We start from the raw sequence: 20,743 nt of genomic DNA, 5'->3' as shown, positions 1-20,743 counted from the left end.
AAGCGTGATCTATTTCGCCGCATACGGCCTGAACTGCTCAATAATAACGCTAACCTACTTGTCGGCCCTTCTTGCTTTGATGGCTACTTCCCTGAAGTTGTTCTGGTCAATGATAAGGGATCAGACCCTCACTGTACTGCCGGTGGAGGTACAACTAAAAAAGTGGCACGTGCTAAAAAAAAAGCAAAAAAAGTAGGTGGTGGTGCAATATCGAAGTAGCGAAAAGCATTGGCATACACCGAATTAGTAGCGATTCTGCGAGGCAGCAGATACCGAACAAGGCATAAGCGACCACCGGGCGTGCCGTATGGTGCCTCAGTGGTGGCATCCCCCGTAGCCCTAAGACCCGACTCAGACTAAGTCTCGTTATCATCAGCAGGAATCTCGATATCTTCAGCCGCACATTTTTGCTCTTATTCCAATAACCAATTCGAGTAGTCTTAACACCGAGATCCCATTCGAGGATGTTCATTAATCGAGCTCTTCTACACAACTCTATAATAAGGCATGAAAATATGAGGGAGGTGGATGGCTGTGGTGCTCTCGCTCTAATCTCCTCATAATCAAATGCCCCAAATTCATAATATACAAGGACATTATTGTTGCAACTGTCATTTCCTGGGCACTAGTGAGAGTGTTGTCATTATGTGTTAGTAGCACCCTGTATTTGATTAAAATCCACCAAAATCTGGCTTGCAAAGTGAGAGAATTTTTAAAAATCTTCTGACTCAGAATCATCGTCCAAGCTGGAGTACCACGTGCTATTACAGTGGCCGCCCACTGTAGCACAAACCTGCCTTCTTTCCTTTCTTGTTTGTCAATGAATTCCGCCTCATTGTTCGATTCCGCATAGTCATCACCAAAATAGACCCTGTTGATGGCCTTTTTAGAAATGTCGACCTTGGCATTGCAGACCGTAACAGTCTCAAGGAGTGGCAGTGTGTGTATGGACTCGCTTGGTGATTTCATCAAATGCAATGCATCCCTATAATTGGCATAGAATTTTTGCACAAGCACTGGAAAATATTCTCCAGGAGGGTCTCCAATTACTGCTAGCTGGTATAATCGGAGTGCCTCAGCAATATCAGGATAGGTGGTTAGGCCCAAAAGTTAATCGCCCTCTTCCCAGATATTTCTCTGCGGCTTACACCCTCTTTTCGTCGGAGCTATCCCCTGCTCATATAGTTCTTTGGCTCCCTTGAGTGGGAACCGCAACTCGTCCTCGTGCAGTTTCTTGCTTCTGATTTCAACTTTCGGCCCTCACTTTCACTACCTAAAGCTGAAGGACTAGAGGGGCAGAGGAAGGCTCGACTAAACCACTCACTTGTTCAGTTCCCTTTCGCTTCACTCGCTTGTTCAATGCCCTCAGTTTCTGTCTCCCCCGAAGCAGATGTTGAAGATTCCTCCTCTTCAGATTGGGAGGAATCAGAAGCTAAAGGTGCCATAGTCGGGGGATCAGCTGTGGTAGTCCCCGGGTTCTTCTTCTGTGGCATGACCTCCTCCTCCTCTTTAGACTGGGAGGGGCGGTTATGCAATGCATGGGTGACAACTGCTCTCTCTCGAACTCGGCCCCTTGGCCCAGTACCTCTCCTTACTGAGTATTTTGCAGTCATATCTGTTGTGATGATAAATTTGTGACTATAATTGATGAGACGAAGAGAAAAACTAAGAAAAAAAATTAAAATAAATCAAAGGGGTTGTTGGGTTTAGCAGGGATGATAGGTGTGGAGTTTAGTGATGTATTTTGAGGTATTTATAGAGATTTTATGGACGAATTATAGTAGTGAAATGGTGGATGATCGTGGGTGTAGTGGGAGTTAAGGTTTTGTGATGTGGGGAGGTGAAAGGCGCGATGGGGGGTTTTGTTTAAAACCTCTGCTCATTTTTCTTTTTCTTTTTTCAAAATAAAGATACGGGCTGTAATTTTAAATACGGTCCGTATTTTGATATCTTTTTTGGCATCAACAACTGTTTTGTATCATGCTTAAATACGAACAATATTTACCAGTCATATTTTTAGATACGACCCGTATCATTGGTCGTATTTAAGAATGTTTCAAAACAGTGTTCCCAAAAGTTTTTCTTACCTTTTACGCCTGCAAATACGGTCCTTATTTCTAGTATGGCCCGTACTTCTCAACCGTATTTAAGCATATGACCAAACAATGAGTGACTGTTTTTGTGCAGAAATTTTACGATCCAAAAGTATGGTCTGTATAAATTTACGCGGCCTGTATTTTTGCTTCTCATTCTTAAGCTTTCCTGCATTATGATCCTACACCAAAGTAAACGTCAAACCACCCGAAAACTACTAACACTACAAAAAGCAAAATACAAGAATTTAAAACCTTGGGTTACCTCCCAAGCAGCGTTTATTTTTCGCCAAACGACGATGATACCGGTTTACTCCGGATCAGGAGTGTATCTATGCTTCAGCCTCTGTCTATCCACGATCCTATCTCCTTCAACGCACGAATGGTAGTGCTTTACCCTCTGGCCATTAACCCTTAATGTCCAAGTCCCATCCATGGTTTTCACTTCCATTGAGACATTAGCCGAAACACTTACCAATTTGAAGGGTCCGGACCATCTGGACTTTAACTTGCCCAGAAAGAGCTTCAACCTCGAGTTATATAGCAGGACAGAATCACCTTTCTGAAAGTCCCGCTTAAGGATATTCTGGTCATGATAATGTTTCATCCATTCTTTATACCGAGGTGTACTCTTATAGGCCTGGTACTAGAACTCATCCATGTCGTTGAGTTGAAACAATCAAAGTTTAGTTGCTTCATCCCACTCTCATAGGCCTAGTACTGGAACTCATCCATGTCATTGAGTTGAAACAATCGAAGTTTAGTTGCTTTATCCCAATCCATATTCGCCTTCTTCAGTGCCCACATGGCCTTATGTTCAAGTTCGACTGGCAAATGACACGCCTTGCTAAAAACCAGCCTGAAAGGGAAAGTCCCAATAGGAGTTATATATGCAGTCCGATAAGCCCAGATAGCATCATCAAGCTTCCGTGACCAGTCGGTCCTATTATCATTGACCGTCTTATCTAAAATACTCTTAATCTCCCTATTAGAAACTTTCACCTGGCCACTTGTCTAAGGATGATAAGGGGTTTCCATCCTATGCTTCACATCATACTTTTTCATCAAACCCGCAAAGGCTCTATTACAAAAGTGTGAACTACCATCGCTGATGATTGCCTTTGGAGTACCGAAACGAGTAAAGATGTTTTTCTTCAGGAACCCCATTAAGCATTGTTGGGTAAAGGCACTGCTTGTACCTATTTTGACACACAATCTACAGCCATCAAGATGTACTTCATACCACAAGAGCTCACAAAGGGACCCATAAAATCAATCCCCTAAACAACGAACAGTTCGACATCCATCACGAAATTCATAGGCATCTCCTGCCTCCTGCCAATAGTACCTTGTCGTTGGCACTGATCACATGATTGTACCGACAAATTTGCATCATGGAAAAGAATGGGCCAGTAATACCCACATTCAAGAACCTTGGTTGCAGTTCGGGTTCCACCATGATGACCGCCGAAAGAAGAGTCATAGCAAGCTTTCAAAATCTCAATCACCTCAGACTTTGGGACACAATGCTGAATGATGTTACAACGCATTTCCAAAATAAGTATGGCTCATCCTAGTAGTATTGACAAGTATCTCTTAAGAACTACTTCTTTTGGTATGCATTGATTTCATTTGGAATAAGCCTGTCACAAAAAAGTTGGCGACATCTGCATACCATGATGCTACCTCGAATGACACCGCTAGAACCCTCTCATCTCGGAAGACATTATCTATATCAAGCTCCTCTGAAGGTCCCCCAGCTTCTTCAAGCCATGAGAGATGGTCTGCAACCTGGTTCTCAGACCCCTTTCGATCTTTCACCTCAAAATAGTACCCATCTAATCAACTGCGGTTTCGCCTCTTGCTTCGCCATCAGATACCTCAAGACAACATGATCAGTATAAACCACCCCCTCAGATCCCAACAGATAGGCCCAAAACTTCTCAAAAGCATATACTATAGCAAGTAGCTCTTGCTCAGTCACAGTATAATTCATCTACGCCCCATTGAGAATTTTGTTGGCTTAGTAAATCGGGTGCATGATCTTATTATTCCTAAACCAAGCACAACACTAATAGCAATACCACTCGTATCACACATCAACTCAAATGAAAAAGACCAATCAGGAGATACAATAATAGGAGCAGAACTCAGGCACTCCTTTAACTCATCAAACTCGAACTTAGCCTCTTTTTCAAGAAGCTTGCACATGGGATTCGCTATCTTGGAGAAGTCTTTGATAAAGCGCCGATAGAAACTTGCATGCCCCAAGAAGCTTCAGACTCCTTTCACATAGATAGGTGGAGGAAGCTTGGCAATGACATCAATTTTCGATTGATCAACTTCAATCCCTTTCTCAGAGATTTTGTGACCTGGGACGATCCCTTCCTTCACCATAAAATGACATTTCTCCCAATTAAGCATAATATTAGTCTCCTCACATCTCTTCAAACCTCGACCAAGATGGTCAAGATATTCATCAAAAGAATCACCTACCACCAAAAAATCATCCATGAAAACCACCAAGAAGTCCTCAACATATCTGAGAAGATCGATATCATGCACCTCTGAAATGTAGCCGGTGCATTGCAAAGACCAAAAGGCATCCTGCTAAAATAAAAATTCCCATAAGGACAAGTGAAAGTTATCTTCTCCTGGTTTTTAAGAGCAATATGAATCTGGTTATAGCCAGAATACCCGTCTAAAAAGCAATAGTAAGACCTTCCAGCCAGCCGATCAAGTATCTAATCAATAAAAGGCATGGGAAAATGGTCTTTGCAAGTCACAGAGTTCAGCTTATGATAATGCATGCACATACGCCACCCGATAACAGTCTGAGTCAAAATCAACTTTTTTTAGCATTAGGCACCACTGTGATGTCTCCTTTCTTCGGAACATATTGTACCGGGCTCAACCACTTGCTGTCTGTAATAGGATATACAACTCCAGCATCTAACCATTTAATGATCTTTTTCTTCACCACCTCTTACATAGATGGATTCAACCTCCGCTGGTGTTCAATACTCGATGTACTATACTCCTCGAGCTAAATTTTGTGCTCATAAATATTAGAAGGAAACCCCAAATGTCAGCAATGGTCCACCCAATCGCATGTCTATACACTCTCAGAATCTCCAACAACCTCTTCGTCTGCTCCTCATTCAATAATACAGAAACAATCACTGGCAAAGTATTATCTGGACCCAGAAATTCATACCTTAGATGTGAAGGAAGCTGCTTAAGCTCAATATTAGGTGGCTCTACAATGGATGGCTTTACTGGAGGAGTCTTTCTGTTTTCAGGATCAAAATCTAACTTCTTTGGTTGGTACGAGTAAGAACCCAAGCCTAAAAGCGAGTTAACAGTCTCCACATAACCTTTCATATTATCAACATCAAAGTTCACCAAAATGGCAGCAAGTGCTTTGCCTAAACATTCCTCTTCCATATTGAATTCAACAGCTTCATCAATAAAATTAATAGAATCAATAATCGAAATGCTTTCGTAAGCACTTGGTAACTTCATCCCCTCACTAACCTGGAAAGTAACTTTCTCATCATTGACTCAGAGTTTAATTTCATTCTTTTCATAATCCATAACAGCCCTTCCCATAGCAAGGAATGGTCTCCCCAAAATAATAGGAATATCTCGATCTATAGCACAATCAAGAATCATAAAGTCAGCAGGTAGAAGAAAATCACCAACCTAAACTAGTATATCATCTGCAACTCCAACTGACCTCTTAATAGATCTATCAGCCATTTATAGTCGCATGATAGCTGCTCTAGGCATTCCCAACCCCGACTGCTTGTATATATCAAGAGGCATTAGATTGGTGCTAGCCCCATTATCACAAAGAGCATGAGCAAAGTCATGGTGACCGACATAACATGGAATAGTAAAGGCCCCTAGATCTTCCTTCTTCTAAACCTTTGTTGTAGATAATATTGCACTAACACGGTGATTTTTGCATTGATTTGGAGCCGAGCTCCGTGCCCATTTCTATTCTGTCATACCGGATGGTTCCAGCAGAGTTGAAGGAATTGAAGAAACACCTGCAAGATATGTTGAGTAAATGATTCATCGGACCTGGTGTTTCATCTTGGGGTGCTTCAGTGCTATTTGTGAAGAAGTTGGATGGCAGCATGCGTATGTGTATCGACTATCGATAGTTGAACAAGGTTACAATCAAGAACAAGTATCTCATTTCTCATATTGATGATTTATTTGACCAGTTTCAAGGTGCTTCAGCCTACTCTTCTTTCAAGAAGCTATTGTAGGTACTTTAAATTCTCAATAGTTGTTAGGCAGTTTACCTATCCAATCTATTGAGCGGTACCCTTGGCTAGAGTTAGTCAAGTGTATTAGTTGGTTTTTCTACAGTTAATCAAATGTGGTTGTGAGCTTGGCTAAGGGTAGTCAAGAGGTGTAGCTTACAATAGGTATATTGTGAGGGTGAGGGATTTATGTGATTTAGATTCCTAGATTGCAAGAGGTTATAATCTGAAGTTGCTTAGTGATACTGGAGTTGAAATCCTACGTGGTAGATCGTGATTTTTAATCCCTTGAGCAAGAATTTTTTCACAGTAAAATCTTGTGTGATTTACTTACTGCACTGTCTGAGAGAACTGGTAGACAACCAGGTCTCTCCATATACTGTTGGGTTGACACACTTTTTACAAACAAGTGGTATTAGAGCAGGTGCTTTCTAAAAGGTCAACACCTAGAAAGAATCTGTGAAATGGCTGTCGTACCAAACCTGAAAGAAGGTCAATCATCTACCAAACCTCCCAGTTTCAACGAAAATTATTATGGGTGGTGGAAGGCTAAGATGCATGACTTCATTATGGCTGAAAACTCAAAGCTGTGGAATATCATTTATGATGGTCCTCATGTCCCTGTAAACAAAGATGTAGCTGGCATGGCAACCACTCCAAAAACAAGGCAAGAATACAATAAGGCAGACAAGAAGGCTGTGGAGAAGACCTGCAAAACAAAGAAGATGCTTGTCTGTGGCATAGAAGCTGATGAGTACAATTAAATTTCAGCATGTACAACTGCTAAGGAGATCTGGGAAGCTCTCCAAACTGCAATGAAGGAATAACTCAAGTAAAAAACTCCCAGATTGACATGCTCACTACAGAGTATGAGCTGCTCAGAATGAAAGAAGATGAATCTATCCATGATATGCACACTAGACTCACCTCTATAATTAATGAATTCAGATCTCTAAGAGAGGTCATCACATCTACCAAACTAGTAAGGAAGCTACTCATAGTTTTGCCTAATTCTGGAGACAGCAAATTAAATGTCATCTATAAAGCCAAAGATCTCACTAAGCTGACTGTTGATGAACTAATAGGAAATCTCAAGACATATGAGATGAAGATGACCTTGAAAAAGGTAGAAAAGAATGAAGTAAAGAAAAAGAAAAATCTTGTTCTTAAAGCTGCCAGAGCGGATTCTAGTGACAATGAATCTGAAATAGCCTATCTTACTCTGAGGTTTCATAAGATAATCAAGAAGAATGGTGGATTCACCAAGACAGGAAGCTCCAGCAAAAACTTCATCGAAAACGACAACTGTTGTCGCAAATGTGGGAAACCTGGTCACTTGATGAAGGATTGTCTTCAAAATAAGGTGACAATTATGACAGATCGCTGTAAGGAACTGTGCCCCGACAGGAGATTCAGAAGAAGAGAAGTTGCTGACGAGCTGGTGAAGCAAGCGCTTGCTGCATGGGGAGATTCCTCTAGTGAATCTGAAGATGAAAATAACCAAGGGGACATATCAATGATGGACATTCAAGATGAAGCAACTGAAAATGAGTCAATATTTGCACTTATGGCTGACTCTGACACAAATGATGATGATGATGATGATGATGATGATGATGATGATGAGGATAAGGAGAGAAACTTTCTTGACATAAAGAAAAACTTAAAAGTTTACTCTAAAAAAGAAACTGATATCACTATCAAACGTGTTAATTGATGTGTATCACGTTCTAGTTTCTAAGAAGGGTGAGCTGAATCAAGTAATTGATGAGATAGAACAAGAAAGGGATGACCTGCGTATATCCTCTGGAGAAATGAAGAAACAAATCCATGAGACAAACCAAGAAAATATTTTGTTGGAAATTCAAGTGAGAGAAGGGGTGAAAATGTCTTTCAAGGGAAAAAGAGAAGCAAATGAAACTTTTCTAGTGTTTGAAAATGAGTTAATGATAGCAAAACTAAGCCTCATTGCTGAGATTGAGAAGAATGAGGTACTAGAAATGGATTTGAATAGGGTTAAGTTTGATCTTGACAAAGCTCTCAAGTGGACCTGGTCTTTTGACGTGATTTCCTCTATGTACAAAAGTAAAGGAAACGGTAAAGAGGGGCTTAGCTTTGAGAAGGAGAAAACGCCCTACAACCCTCATAGCAAGTATGTCTCCACAATTGAAAATTGGTTGTGCACCTACTGTGGGAAAGAAGGACACTACAATGAGGCATGTAACGCAAGAATTGAAGCACTTCAGGTGAACGAGAATTTTGTCACAAAGGGGGTTAAAATAGGAGGAGCTGGTCCTCAGAAGAAAGGTTCTCAAAACGGGGTAAAAGGAACAGGTCCTCAAAAGAAAGGATCTCAAAGGGGGAGAAGAAATGTACTACCCATATGGGCTAAGAAGAGTTTGACTCATCCCTTTTATAATTATAACGGACCCAAACTTGTCTGGGTTTCCAAAACTAATAGGTGATTTCGCCTACAAGCTGGGGAGAGTGAAAGGATGCTGTTATTTCGGTTATTGGTTGTGACATCTCCTAATTTTTTTTTCTCTCCCCTTAAAGCCTTCATAGAAGGGTTTGCAACATTGGTGACAAAAAGGAAGATCTGAATTCTGGGAATGTCGAAATTAGAGAACCAGGTGTATATGCATGGCTGAATTAGGATAGTGTAAGCACTAGCAAAGGTGCACATTTCAAAGTTTACACTCAAGAATTTGTACATGAACCTGGTCTCTGTGACTTAGGTTAGTAATCCTTTCAGCACTCATATATATTTTTTAAACTACAGAATGTGTCAATCAAGTCATACACCTTTTACCAAAACTTCTTTCAAAATCACGTCTCCAACGAATCATTAACTCTCTCCTGAACCGACCCATTCCCTCTTCTAAAACGTCGTCTGTGCCACTTTTTTTTTTTTAAAAAAATATCCTTCTTTTCTCTTTCCCCATTTACTAAAATCCTCCGATCGATAGTCTTTCCCTTTAAAGCATCGCTCATTCACAAATTGGTCTGAACTTCTCAACATCTCCCTCCAGTTACCAAGTGTTTCCTTGTGTCATCAACCCTCTCCAAACCAAATCAAAATGGACTCAAATTCTTGAGCCTCAAACTGCTTATCCTCCTCTGACCAAAATACAATTGAATCCTCCCCTAAAATCTCTCACACATGGTCCCTCTGAAACCCATAAGCGCAGGAGGACAAGGAAATTCACGTCACTGTCTGCCATCTCCAGTCAAAATGATAAATTTAATCGAACTAAAAGTAAGGAAAGAAAAACAGTGGGAAAGAGAGACAGAAGCCATGCCATTGAAAGGCACAGTGTTGAGGACAAAGAAGAAACTCCTCTAATAAGAAGAAATTCTAAGAAAAATGTGATTGGTAAGATGGAAAGCCCTCTCAATCTTAAGTCTGAGGGTAACGAGAATGAAAAATTAGGTAATGAAAGTTGAAGGGATAAAGAAAGAGAGGTTCAGGATATTCAATCCTCCTCCCAAAAGAAGAGAAAGGTCGGTATTAATGAGGAACCAGGTTCCTCCAAAAGCTAAAAAGGAAAAGAACACTTGCAGCATAAAAGGTTCTTTTTGGACGAATCTTTGATTTCAACCTACACGAGAAATCTGGAATTAAAGAATAAATGGAGATGGTGGAATTTCAAGGACGGACTCATCTCTTCACTCCACCAGCACCTAGCGTGTACGAAGCAGAAGTGGCTGAAATGTACAACAGCCTGCTCAAAATTGATGATGGCGCTCTGGCTTTAACGGTAAATAGAACTGAGTTCGTGCTAACCGAGTCAGTACTTGCAAAAAATTTAGGAGTAAAGACAGATGGAGTGAGAGCCATGACAAGGAAGGAATCCACTGGCTTTAAAAAGGTCATCATTAAGGTTGTAAAGTTAGCTACAAAAATGAGTCTCTACAAAATGAGCTTAAGCCTGAGCACCAACTGGTCTTTGAATTCGTCAACAAAGTGCTCTTGCCAAGGGCGGCGGAATGCTCTACCATCACTGTGGCAGACTTGGTCCTCATGGAAGTACTAATCTCTTTTGAATCAGACAACCTTTCAGCTATCATGATTGAGCGAATGATATAAGTGGCAAGGACTGTGCAAGGGAAAACTGGTCTCGCTTATGGATTCTTTCTAACAAAAGTGCTTGTACACTTCAAAGTGAGAACTGGAACAACATCTCTAAGAAAAAAGGAGCATGTGTTCTCTCTAGCCACTTTGGAAGACTGTGGATATACGCTTAAAGTAGCAAATAGTGCCAGTCCTTCCACCATCTCAATCCTGGTTGAAGCTCAAGAAGCGAAAAATGCAGAGATCCAGCAGATTAAGGAAGAAAATGCCCTTCTCAAAGAAAAATTGGCTAAACAAATAGAAGCACCAAGTCTTGGTACAGAAGTAGCAACAAAAATTGAAAAACTACGAGCTGAGAGGGACCAGTTAAAAGTTAGAGTGGATGAACTTCGAGCCCAAATGATGAAGGACCAACGAGCACATAGTGATTGAATTAACAAAATCCTTCAATACCTTAACTACCCCAATCATCCCTCCTAGTCCCTGTCCCTCCAAACGTGACCTATTTTTGTGTCTAAGCTTCCATAAATCCTTTTGTTGGTTTCTATTGACTTTTGGAATAATTGCAGTTTTAATCATTACATTTGTGCACTAAATTGTTTACTATATGTTTCCTTGTCAACTTATCATTCGGTGATTACTCTATTCTTTTAGTGTTTTGTTGCCCTTCTGAGTTAATTTGATAGAGTTAATTCCTTTTTTATGATGCAAAAAAGGGGAAAGATTTGTTGTGAATGAATGGTATTGAGTTGTTATGGATATATGTTGATGTTGTTTTTGTTTGTGATGCTATGCTTAAGGGGATTCTTATGTTGCTAAGGTGTATTATGCTTTATAACCGGTCTATGTTACAGGGGGAACAAGTGGGATTTGATTCTCAGGGGAAACATTGTGTCAAAGTTTGTCATCATGAAAAAAAGGAAAATTGATAAGACAAAGTACATTCATTCTATAATTTGATGATTGTCAAACTGTTGGAGAAATGAAGAGAGACCTGGTTCGCAATCTGCTCTCTCTATATGTTGTACAGTCAGCAGCAACAACTGTAAAGCTGCACTACCAACTGCACAACTGTACAGCAGTACTGCGGCCCATGCCTTAAGTCAAACATGGGATGAGTGGTCTCTATCTCACTCACATGTTCCCCAATATATATACAACTTGTTCCAACATATTGGGTATGGCTTTTTGAATCTCAGAGTTTGTTGACTTCAATCCCGATTTTGACTTTACCAGCGAACGGAGAGGGCTTTACCATATATTTTGATGCTTCACAGATCGAACATGGCTATGTTTTAATGTAGAAAGATAAGGTCACAGCCTACGCTTTGAGGCAGTTGAAGTTGTATGAAAAGAATTATCCCACTCATGACTTGGAGTTGGTAGCCGAGAGTCTTCCGGAAACAGCTTCCCTACCTAAGGTAGGGGTAAGGTCTGCGTACAATCTACCCTTCCCAGACCCCACATTGTGGTACTCACTGGGTATGTTGTTGTTATTGTTGTTGACTTGGAGTTAGTGGCAGTGGTCCTTGCTTTGAAGATTTAAATGCATTATCTCTATGGTATGCATTGTGAGGGTGTTTACCAATCATTGGAGTCTCAACACATATTCAACCAAAAGGATCTCAATTTGAGGCAATGTAGATGGTTGGAGTTGCTTAAGGACTATGATATAACCATTCTTTATCATCCGAGCAATGCCAATATAGTGGCAGATGCCTTGAGTAGGGAGCCTATGAGTATGGGTAGCCTAGCTTGGTTACAATTTAGAGAGCATCGTTTCGCTATAAATGTTCAGTCCTTCACAAATAGCATGGTGTGGCTTGATATTTCAGAACTTGGTAAGGTTTTAGCTTGTGTGATGGCACGTACGGTCTTCCTTATTGGAGCAAATTCGGGCTCTACTATTTGATAATGCTAAAATGTGTAAGATTTGAGACAAGGTGCTGCAGAGAAAGGCCAAACAAGAAATTCTAGATGTTGAGGGGGTCTTGAGGATTAAGGGTCGTGTATAAGTTCCCCAAGTGGGGGATTTGACTAGATTAATCATGGATAAGGCTTATAGTTTGAGGTACTCTATTCATTCGGGGGCTACATAGATATATAGGGATCTGAAACAACATTATTGGTGGTGTAGTATGAAAAAAACATTGCAAGGTTTTTTGGTGTTTAAATTTCTAACAAGTGAAATACAAGCACCAAAAGCCTGGCAAGATTACTCAGAGGATGCCCATTCCTGAGTGGAAATGAGAGCGGATAGCTATGGACTTTGTGGTAGGATTGCCACAGACTTTGGGGGAGTTTGATGTCATTTGGATCACTGTGGACCATTTGACCAAGTCTGCTCATTTCATACCAATTCAGACTACTTATATTTAAGAGAAGTTGCTAAAGATCTACATCAGAGAGATAGTTCGTTTGCATGTGGTTCTCATTTCTATCATTTCAAATCGAGGGACTCAGTTTACATCTCATTTTTTACGGTCTATGCAGAAAGATTTGGGTACTAGGGTTCAGCTCAGTACAATATTTCACCCTCAGACCGATAGTCTATCTGACCCGACTATTCAGGTTCTTGAGGATAAGTTACGAGCTTGTGTGAATGACTTTGGTGGTAATTGGAATTAGTTCTTACCCTTTGTGGACTTTTCCTACAACGACAGTTAACTATTGGAGCATTGAGATGGCCCCGTTTGAGACATTGTATGGTAGAGGTGTCGTTCACCTGTTGGTTGGTTTGTTGCTTTCGAGGTTAGGCCTTAAGGTATGAATTCTAGGAGATTATTTGGACAAGGTCAAGTTGATTTGGAGAGACTTTTCACAGCTTAGAGAAGACAAAAGAGTTGTGTGGATTGAAAGGTTCATGATTTGGAGTTCATGGTTGGTGAGCGAGTTCTGGGGCAAGTTGAGTCCGAGGTACATTGGCCTATTCGAGATCGTTCAGCGTATTGGTGAGGTGGCCTATCAGTTGGCTTTGCCACCAGGTTTATCAGGAGTCCATCCAGTATTTCAAGTTTCGATGCTCAAGAAGTAGCATTCGGATAGTTCTCATGTGATTAAGTTGGATTCTTCGTTGCTAGATCAGATTTTTGACTTTTGAGGAACAATTGATTGTTATTCTAGACAGGCAGATTCAGAAGTTGAGATCTAAAGAGATATTCGATGAAGGTTCAATGGAAGCTTCATCTAATCCAAGAGGCTACTTCGGAGACCGAGTCGAATATGCAGAGTAGATATCCCCAAATTTCTATCGATTCAGCTTCTTTCTCTTTACGTTCGAGGACGAACGTGTGTTTAAGTGGTGGATGATGTACTGACCTGTTAGGCCGTTTTGGTGGTTTTACCTATTTTTCCCTAAATAACCCTTCCCTTAGCTTTACTTTGGCGTATTTGTCTTGTGGGGATGGGTAGCACGGTTATCGAGGCAATCAGATTTGTATCGGAGTGAGAAGCCTAATTTTTGAATTCTTAAGTTGTGATTTTGGGAAAACTTTGACTAATAATTAATTTTTAGGTAAAGTATTCGGAATCCAGTTTCGATAGTTCTGTTAGGTCCGAAACGTGATTTTTGACTTAGAAGAGTAGTTGGTTCGTGTCTCGATGGGTTCGAAAAGGTTTTGGGTGTTTGGTTGTTGAGTTTTGGTTTTTGAGAAAGTTAGAGTATTTCTGAAGAAAAATTTGTCTTAATGATGTTGGATCAGAGTTTTGAGTGCGCGAACAAGTTCGTTGCATGTTTTAGGATTGATTTGCATATTTGGTTTATGTCTGGGAGGTCTCGGATGAGTTTCAGGTGTTGAATCAAAGTTTGGACTTGAGTTTGGATTTTTCTAGTTTTGGGGTCTCGCTACTGCAAGATTTGGCTCGCACCTACGGAGCCGTACCTGCATAAGGTGGGCCACAGGTGTGGCATTTTAGCTGAGGGGCTAAGCTCGCTCATGCGATGGGAAGTTCGCAGGAGCGCTTCTGCGCTATTTGGGCCGCCGATGCGGCTCTTCGAGATTTAATTGGACCTCGCATCTATGAGGATTGGGCTGCCGAAGCGGGCCCCTAGATGCGAGGATTTGGCCGCGGATGTGGAAATTGCTGGACAGAAAGTATTTAATTTCCCAATTTGAGTTTAGACTTCTCATTCACATAATTGGAGCTTGAGACCTCGGTTTAAGAAGATTTTGAGGGATTTTGCAAAGATTCTTGTAGTGATAAGTTTCTAATCCTTCTCTTACTTTTATATCATCGAATATTAAGGAATTCCGTGCTAGAAATCAAGATTTAGGATTGTAGAATAAGGGCTTTTCCATAATTTGGGTTTAAGGGAAATCAATGAAATTGAAGGATCATTTGTGATTAGAAATCCATGATATTTAGGATTATGACTAATTAGACTATGTGTAAGGTGAATTTAAGTTGAATTTCCAGTTTTTCCCTTGAGGCTTGGGTTTGGTTATTTTGGGTTCATTTTTGGGTTCTGGACTTAAGTATAGAAATATGAGTATTGTTGGATTTGTGTGACCTCGTAGAGCACTATTTTGACCTTGTTGAACTCGAATTCATGATAAATTACTGTTTTGACCTTCGGGGTTTAGGACAAGGTTTTTTGATTGACTTTTGGACGCTAATCCTTGTTATGGCTATATGGGTATTCTTTTAATCGTGTATTAATATAGAATTCGCATCTTGGTAGACTTTGGTCATTCGAAGGCACTCCGGAAGGGGAAGGCAAAGGTTTGATGGTTCATGGACCCCGCTCGGCATCAAGGTGGGTTACGGTTTATTCTTTAATACTCCGATTGGAGGACATACATAGTTTATAAATATTGAAGGGGTATTGGGTGTGAAAGTGGGTCCCACCTTGGTGGTTGTGATGAACAACTAGGTGGGTACCGGTGTATTTGTTCGGGAAATTGATACAAATTAGGATATTATAACGGAAAAATCATGCTAGGCCTACGGGCACTGGTTGAGGTGATAAATCCACTAGATTGGTATGGATGTTGCTTATTTGGGCTATGGTAGCCATGTTTGGTTGATATGTGTACACTGATTAATTTGCATACATCACTCCATGTTTTCGTGTAAGTTATAAAAGTGGAATCATTCATGATATTGAGTAGATGTTATGAAATTTCCTGTGCATTGTCTCATCGCATACTTCATGATATTATTGGCATGTGTACCACGCATGTTGTACTTATCCATGTATTTATATACATGATCTTTGAAAGAGATTGTGAATGAGATATGAGATGGTCCGACGAGGCTGGAGAAGAAGTAAGGAAGTTGTTCTTTAAGCTCGATGGAAAATGGTTTTGGGTATTATGATGAACGTGAGTTGATCAGATATTGTATGATAAGATATGACTCTTAGCCAGTCCGAGGGTAAATGCCGGATAGAGTTGAGAGGTATATAGACCTCGCGAGTCCCCATGGGTGATGACTATAAGGCATGGCCTACAACGTGTGTATACCAGGAATGAGCTTTTGGCCAGTGCATTGCATCCATACATTCATTCATCTGATCTTTTGCATTTCTTATATGATCACCTACTCCAGTGATAGACTAGATGAATTATGACTAAAGAAGTAAGACTGAGTAATGATGACTTTATTGATCTATTATGTATTGTTTTCGACCTTTATGTTCTTCATTTCTTGTTCCTTCGTTGTGGGCCTATGATACTGTTACACCTCGTAGTTTCGTCTGTTGAGATTCGTTAGGTGTTAGTTGTCCTAATCGCGGAAACGGGAGTTACCTTAGGATATATGAGATCGCATGTTCCCATATTATGGTTATGGGAGGTTTAAGCCCATGAAATGAGATATGGAAGGATTTAAGTTGTGGGAACATTGGTCAAAATTTGGAAATTTTTTGGACAGAATTTTGTTCCAACTTGGTGGGGGCATATCTCCTAGAATATGAGGAGTTTTGGTGTGTTTCTTTTGTCCAAACTGAATTTCATCGAGTCTAGTTTCCAATGCAATAAACCGCTCGTCAATATGACGTCTGAGTAAAACGTTATGGCTATTCTACAACAGACTGTCTGAGCAGAAAATTTCTGCGGACCATTTGACGGCCCGCAGGAATTTTGACGCCCCGCAGAAAATTCTGCGGTCCGTCAAACTGCACCAGCCTAGTGTCAAGTGGTCACAGTGACCCATATTTGACTGGGCAGTTCTACGGACCATTTTGACGGTCCTTAGGAATTTATACGGCCCGTCAAAATGGGCGCAAAATTGCCCGACGGGAGTTTCAGTTCCGCGTTATAAAATTCTTTCCACTTCATTTGGACATTTCATTTTTACCAAATCAGATCCAAAGGCCCCCTAAAAACCCTCTCTTCCACTCCATGAACTAATCTAAGCCAAATTCCAAGAGAGATTAAATATCAAGAAGCAAGAATCAAGATACCCATGTGCTAGAGGTCTTGCTAGGGTTAATAAACTCCAAGAATTCTTTTGATATTGAAGCTAGGGTTTTCATATAAGTTGATAGCTTGCTCCAAAGCTCATTCTTATGAGATAAAAGGTCAGTTTTCATACTTATTACATACTATCAAGAATGTTTATTTGTTGAACAACTTGGGTAGAAGGAAAAAGTGGAAGATGAGTTCTAAATGTAATTTTTATGAGGTTTTTGAGCAGTAAGCTAACTTGAGATATGATTCTTAGTATGATATGGATATAATCTTGCTATGGAAAGTAATAATGGTGATGAAGAATCATTATATGAAAATGTGCTAAAATGGGTATGAAGTTGCTAGCATAAGTTGAACACAAGGATGAATTTTGAAGGCTAAATCGAATGTGAATACTTGATTATGATATTGTGGATATTATTGTGGTTGTTGGGAGTTGTTTTGTGATATGGTGGAAGTAGACAAAATAGGGGAAATGCTGCCCAATTTTCATTAAATCGTGAATCATTCTAGTTCGAATTTAAGAGTGTCATTAAGGCTTAACCATGGTATAAAATCCTTCTAAATGTTAATTAATCAAGCTTCAACGGTGAACGTTAAATAGTTGAGGAGACGAAGAGGTATGTAAGGCTAACCCTTCTTTCATTAAGGCATGGTTCCCTTGCTCTCTCTCTCTCTATATATATATATATGTATATATATCCTTTCATGAGTTCCATAATGATTTATAAATAACTCTACCTCTAAGGGTACCAAAGCTCATGATTCTCGATACTTTCACGATACTAGTACTTCCTTTATATGATAGTTGATCCTATAAGGATAGATGTAATGAAAACGATGATTGCATTGATGTTGATGATACTTATGGACCTTTATGTATACGTGTCTAAGTATATATGACTATTATGTAACACCGAGCTTATATGGCCAGGTATGATATCTATCGCGCGCACACCACTGCAGTTGGGTACGGATAACACTGAGCCTTGGTAGGGCTAGGTATGTATGACACCGAGCCTTGTTATGGCCGGGTATGTGAAACCACCAAACCTTCATGGTCGGGTATGCTATGGATACAAATATGTATATGAATATGGATACGGATATGGATATATGTATATGTATATATGTATGTACATGAGCATGCATTAGAAATGGAAGGTCCCAATGAAAGACAAGTAAGTAATTATGATGATGGCTCTACTACTCCTCAATTCTCCCATCCTATGCTATTTCTTGTGCTGTCTCTTATGCTCATATTATGATATTGATTATGCTTTACATACTCAGTACATTATTCGTACTGACGTCCTTTTATTTGTGGACGCTGCGTCATGCCCGCAGGTGGACAGGGAGACAGGACTGATCCATAGACTTCTCACTCAGGGACTACATAGAGAAGCTCCATTTCATTCCGGAGCTACAACTTTTGGTATTATTCTTTTGTGTACATACCTATGGGCAAGGCGGGGTCCTGTCCCGCCTATATGATGTGACACACTCTCCTTAGAGGCTCATAGACAGTTGTGTATGATTAGATGTCCTTAGCCTTGTCGGCTTATATTTTGTATATCTTTTTGATAGCCTCGGCGGCTTATGTACATTTATATGGGCTTAGTTGTTAATGATGTTATGAATGTACTGTCGCCCATCGAGATTAGCATGAATGATGGATAGAAATTATAATTAAGCTATGTGTCTCACCTAGATATAAATACGAATGTACAATAAGAGGTGCCTGGTTGGGTTAGCACCGGGTGCCCGTCATGGCCCTCCGATTGGGTCGTGACAAAAGTGGTATCAGAGCAGTTCTGTCCTAGGGTGTGTCTATGAGCCGTGTCCTGTAGGGTCTTGTTTATGGGTGTGTTGCGCATCACACTTATAAACAGGAGGCTACAGGCATTTTAGGAATGAATGACCTTCTTTTTTCATAAGATCGTGCGATAGAGCCATGATATAAGGATTATTTTCCCTAACCGTGTAATATGTATTTCGAAAATGCATGTAAAGAGAAAAGCTACGGCAGCCCAAATGGGCAAGACAGTGGCAGAAAAGCGGGCTGAAAGAGCACCGCCAACAGTTGTAGAAGAAAGTGAGTCCCAAAATGCGGCTCAATCTCAGTCCTCCCACTCAGTGCCCATTTCTGAGGAGCACGAGGGAGCCTCAGCCCCAGCAGCACCTCCAGCTCCTCCACCGGACGCTTCAGGCCAAGATGTGAAAGAGGTCATTCATTTACTTACTCAGTTGGTTGCCGCTCAGACTCAGCGGCAAGGTACAGGGCAAGGTGATAGGGCTGTTAGTGCAAGGGCCCGTGATTTTATTATCTTGAACCCTCTAAAATTCTTCGGGTCGAAGCCGGATGAAGACCCCCAGAATTTTATTGATGGGATGTTGAGGACACTTCCGTTAATGCATGCTTCAGATATTGAATTGGTAGAGTTAGCATCCTATATACCGGATGTCACGGTTCATTGGTACACAATTTGGATGGCTTCACGGGGAGTCAATGCACCTCCCCCGGTATGGCAAGAATTTGTGGATGCCTTCCTTCGACATTACTTACCCCCTGAGGTTCGGCGAGCTAGAGCTGATAAGTTCTTAAATCTTAGATAAGGAAGTATAAGTGCTTTAGAGTATAGTCTCCGCTTCAATTCTTTGGCTAAGTATGCTCCGACTATGGTAGCGGATATGGGTGACCGAGTGCATCGATTTGTGAGAGGCCTAGGGCCACATTTGATGGATAGGTGCTTGACTGCATCCCTTCAGGACAACATAGATATTTCACGCATTCAAGCCCATGCCCAGAATTTGAAAGAAAGCCAACAACAGCAAAGAAGTGAGCGTGAGCATGATAGAGGGTATAACAAGAGGGCTAGATCTTCGGGTCCAACAAGTGAGTTTAGAGGCGGGCCAAGACAGCAGTTTTCTAGGCATTCAGGCCATTCTATGACTAGTGCGCATCCATGATTTACAGGCCAGAGATTTGATAGATCTACTTATCCCGTGCCGACTCAGAGTTTCAGAGCTTCGGGTTCCCAATTCAGGGGTGATTTGGGTCAGGCTAGGCCCACCGTGCCACAATGTTCCCAGTATGGGAAGTTACATTGGGGCCAGTGTCAACTAGGTTCAGAGGTTTGCTATACATGCGGTCGGCCAGGCCATATCATACGTGATTGCCCTCGGTTGGTGGTAGGGGTAGAGTCCAGCCTTCAGGATCGGCAGCCGGGTCTTCATCATCGATACGCCCTATGGGGCAAGGTTCACAGGTGCCGGTCAGCCATGGTAGAGGTAGAGGGAGAGCTCCTAGTTCTAGTGGTCCTCAGCACCATATTTATGCTTTGGCTGGACGCCAAGATCTTGAGTCATCTCCCGATGTTGTCACAGGCATATTATCGGTATTTTCTCATGACGTATATGATTTGATAGATCCGGGCTCCATATTGTCATATGTTACTCCATATATTGCGGGTCGATTTGGGGTCAAACCGGAGTTAATCAAACCTTTTGAGGTATCTACACCCATTGGTGAACCGGTAATAGCTAGTCGAGTATATAGAAATTGTGTAGTTGTGATTTGTGACCATCGTACTATGGTTGATTTACATGAGTTAAAAATGGTGGACTTTGATGTTATCATGGGCATGGATTGTTTGGCTTCTTGCTAAGCCAATATTGATTGTAGAATCAAAATGGTTCGCTTTCAATTTTCGGGAGAACCAATTTTAGAATGGAAAGGAAACACTGCGTCCCCGAAAGGTAGGTTTATCTCCTATCTCAAGGCAAGAAAAATAATCGCAAAAGGTTGTATTTGCCATCTAGTTCGGGTTTATGATGTAGAAGCTGAATCGCTAACTCTTCAGTCTGTCCCCGCGGTGAATGAGT

The sequence above is a fragment of the Lycium ferocissimum genome, chromosome 3 (assembly GCF_029784015.1).
Source record: "Lycium ferocissimum isolate CSIRO_LF1 chromosome 3, AGI_CSIRO_Lferr_CH_V1, whole genome shotgun sequence".
In the NCBI taxonomy this organism is placed as follows: Eukaryota; Viridiplantae; Streptophyta; class Magnoliopsida; order Solanales; family Solanaceae; genus Lycium; species Lycium ferocissimum.
The sequence above is the reverse complement of the archived record's forward strand: the minus strand, read 5'-3'. Positions refer to the sequence as shown.